Source organism: Kogia breviceps, chromosome 7, assembly GCF_026419965.1.
Source record: "Kogia breviceps isolate mKogBre1 chromosome 7, mKogBre1 haplotype 1, whole genome shotgun sequence".
Taxonomy (NCBI): domain Eukaryota; kingdom Metazoa; phylum Chordata; class Mammalia; order Artiodactyla; family Physeteridae; genus Kogia; species Kogia breviceps.
In genome coordinates this window covers 48,544,760-48,548,979 of record NC_081316.1, presented here as the reverse complement: position 1 = coordinate 48,548,979, position 4,220 = coordinate 48,544,760, and the positions used below count along the sequence as shown (strand labels likewise).

Sequence of the window (4,220 nt, the reverse complement as noted above, 5' to 3'; positions counted from 1 at the left end):
AAAAATGTTTGCCTGCGGTCCGGGTGCTCGGTGCAGGCAGACGCGGGGGGCGGGGCGGAGGATGGAGGCAGTAGCGCCTTCTGCAGGGGTCCGGGCTGCACGTGAGAAGGTGGCTGTGTAGGCACGCGGGCTACGTGGAGGCCGGCGGTGGCGTCCGGGCCATGGCGGTAGACCGCCTTCGTCGGGCTCACTGAGGTGCGCTCTCTGAAGTCTCTGCGAGCCGTGACCCATGGGCTCGCTGAGCAGCCGAGTGTTGCGCCACCAGGGGCGAGCCCGAGCCCAGCAGGAGCCGGGTTCTGGGGCTGGGGGCTCGGCCCGGAGGCGGGAGACTGGTGGCGACGCGGCCGCCCACGGCTTCTGTTACTGTCCGGGCAGCCACAAGCGCAAGCGGAGCAGCAGGGCCTTCTGCTACTGTCACCCCGATTCCGAGACAGACGAGGATGAGGAGGAAGAGGACGAGCAGCAGCGACTCCTCAACACCCCTCGGAGGAAAACATTGAAGAGTACATCCAAATATATTTATCAAACATTATTTTTAAGTGGTGAAAACAGTGACATTAAGATTTGTGCTCTAGGAGAAGAGTGGAGCTTACACAAAATGTATTTATGTCAGTCTGGCTACTTTTCTAGTATGTTCAGTGGTTCATGGAAGGAGTCCAGCATGAATATTATTGAACTGGAGATTCCAGACCAGAATATTGATATAGAAACACTGCAGGTGGCATTTGGGTCATTGTATCGAGATGATGTCTTAATAAAGCCCTGTCGAGTTATTGCCATTTTGGCAGCAGCTTGTATGCTACAGTTGGATGGTTTAATACAGCAGTGTGGTGAGACAATGAAGGAAACAATTAATGTGAAAACCCGTATGTGGCTATTACACATCGGCAGGGACCTATGGACTGGATTCCGTAAAGAAAAAGTACCTTGAATGGCTTCTAAACAACTTGATGACTCACCAGAATGTTGAACTTTTTAAAGAACTCAGTATAAATGTCATGAAACAACTCATTGGTTTATCTAACTTATTTGTGATGCAAGTGGAGATGGATGTATACACAGCCGGATGTTCCTTCCACTGTGCCTTCTTGGAATGGATCTTTAAAACAGCTTTTGACTGAAACAGATGTCTGGTTTTCTAAGAGGAGAAAAGATTTTGAAGGTATGACCTTCCTTGAAACTGAGCAAGGAAAACCATTTGTGTCAGTATTCAGACGTTTAAAGTTACGGTATATTATCAGTGATTTGGCCTCCGCGAGAATTATCGAACAAGATTCTCTAGTACCTTCAGAATGGCTATCTTCTGTGTATAAACAGCAGTGGCTTGCTATGCTCCGGGCAGAACAAGACAGTGAGGTGGGGTAAGTATGGTACATCATAGCATTGTTCATTAAATATATATATATATATATATATCTTTTTTTTACTGAAATATAGTTAATTTACAATACTGTGTTAGTTTCAGGTGTACAGTAAAGAGATTCAGTTATATATACATATTTTTTCGATTATTTTCCACTATAGGTTATTATAAGATACTGAATGTAGTTCCCTGTGCTATACAGTAAATCCTTGTTGCTTATCTGTTTTATGTATAGTAGTTTGCATATGTTAATCTCATACTCCTAATTTATCCCACCACCCCTCCCTTTCCCCTTTGGTAACCATAAGTTTGTTTTGTCTGTGAGTTCTTCTGTTTTTTATGTAGATTCATTTGTATTATTTTTTTGGATTCCACATATAAGTGAAATCTTTCATTGTCTTTTTCTGTTTGACTTATTTCACTTAGTGTGATATTCTCTGGGTCCATCCATGTTGCTGAAAATGGCAATATTTCGTTCTTTTTTGTGACTGAGTAATACATATTCCATTGTATATAAATATGCTACATCTTCCTAAGCCAGTCATCTGTTGATGGGCCCTTGGACTGCTTTGGTGTCTTGGCTCTTATGGATGGTGCTGCTATGAACACTGGGGTGCATATATCTTTTTGAATTAGAGTTTTTATCTTTGGGGGATGTATGCCAAGGGGTGGAATTGCTGGGTGTGGTGGTTCTAACTGTGGTTTTTTTGTGGGATCTCCACGCAGTTTTCCATGAGGGCTGCACCAGTTTACCTCCCCACCAGCAGTGTGGGAGGGTTCCTTTTTCCCCACACCCTCTCCAGATTTATTGTTTGTGGACTTTTTGATGGTGGCCATTTTGACTGGTGTGGGGTGATACCTCGTGGTGGTTTTGATTTGCATTGCTCTAATGGTTATTGATGTTGAGGATCTTTCCAGGTGCCTGTTGGCCATCTGTGTGTCATCTTTGGAGGGGTGTCTGTTTGGGTCTTCCGCCCATTTTTTGATTGGGTTGTTTTATTGAGTTGTATGAGCTGTTCGTATATTTTGGATATTAGCCCCTTGTGGGTAACATCATTTGCGGATATTTTCTCCCATTCCCTAGGTTGTCTTTTCATTTTGTTTGTGGTTTCCTTTGCAGTGCAAAAGCTTTTAAGATTTTTTAGGTCAGGTCCCGTTTGTTCATTTTTGCTTATATATCTCTTTTGCCTTGGGACACTAATCTAAGAAAATATTGCTACAGTTTATGTCTGGGAGTGTTTTGCCTATGTTCTTTTCTGGGAGTTTTGTGGTGTCATGTCTTATACTTGGGTATTTAAACTATTTTGAAGTTTTTTTGTGTATGGTGTGAGGGAGTGTTCATATTGATTTGCATGTGGCTGTCCAGCTTTCCTACCACCACTTGTTGAGGAGACTGTCTTTTCTCCATTGTATTAATATATTATTGCCTCCATTGTTGTCATTAATTGACCACAGGTGTATGGATTTTGCTGTGAATTTTTAAATGTATTCATTATGTTGAAAAACCAGTAACAGTATTAAAATCAAGAGCTGTTAGAGAAAAAAAAATGTTCTAGGTGGAAAAACAAACAAACACAAGAAAAGAAATAAACATAGCCATGGCAGGCTTCAATAAGTCCTCATCAGCAAGAAAGTCATCACAGGAAAGGATTTCACAATGGGAGGGAGCTGCTTAGATTAAGTCAAGTATGGTCTCTCTGAAGAGGTGACGTTTGCACAGACTCCTGATTGGATGCACGTGAGCCAGCCATGAGAACTGGAACAAGAGCCTCTGGGACCAAGAGCAAATGCTGAGGTCCAGAGGTGGGACAGGGCTCTGTGGGTATTTGGAATAGAAAGGAGCAGAGTGTGGCTGCTTTGTAAATTTCAGAGCAGGGGAGCTAGGGCTGTCGAAACGATTCAGTGATTCAAAGAGTGTAGAGTACATAGTGGATGCTCAGTAAGTGCTATCTGTCTATCAATCATCATCATCATATGAGTTTGTAGAGTTAGGAGGTAGATCATGCAGGTCACTGCAGCCCATGGTAGGAAATCTGTGTTTTAATCTTAAAAGATCTGCAAGTCACTGATGAGGAGTTTGCACGTTAAGTGACATGGTCTGATTTATTTTTTAAAAATATCCCTGGGCTGCTCAGTGAAGAGAGATTAGAGCAGGACAAGACTGGAAGCAGGGAGATGAGTTAGGAGGCCATTATAAGAATCTGGACACAAGCTTACACAAGGTAAAATGTTTGAACACCCATCTCTTGATCTTAATTCAATTCATAAAAATGAAATTGTGGGACTTCCCTGGTGGCGCAGTGGTTGAGAATCCGCCTACCAATGCGGGGGACATGGGTTTGATCCCTGGTCCAGGAAGATCCCACATGCCACAGAGCAACTAAGCCCGTCTGCCACAACTACTGAGCCTGAGCTCTAGAGCCCGAAAGCCACAACTATTGAGCCCGTGTGCCATAACTACTGAAGCCTGCACGCCTAGAGCCCGTGCTCCGCAACAAAGAGAAGCCACTGCAGTGAGAAGCCCCCGCACCGCAACGAAGAGTAGCCCCCGCCTGCCGCAACTAGAGAAAGCCCACGCGCAGCAATGGAGACCCAACGCAGCCAAAAATAAATTAATTAATTTTTTAAAAATGAAATTGTATGTGCTTTCGAGCTGGCTACCCACTTTTGACAGAAAAGTTTGTGTCTTCTGATGTTCATCGCGTTTAACGATGAACAAATTTATGTTGTTCTCTCAAGAATGCCACTGAGGTGCTTTCCAACACCAACGACCAATTCTGATTCTCCAGGCACCACCTGGGTGTCCTACAGGTAAATTAAATTCTGACACTACCAACCTGGACTTAGCATGAGTTCC

At 43.7% G+C, this 4,220-nt stretch overlaps 1 pseudogene; it reads left to right on the top strand.

The window, feature by feature from the left end:
* The first annotated feature begins 229 nt into the window (after window positions 1-229).
* On the top strand, window positions 230-1,365 carry LOC131760299 (germ cell-less protein-like 1 pseudogene; annotated as a pseudogene).
* Window positions 1,366-4,220: the final 2,855 nt, after the last annotated feature.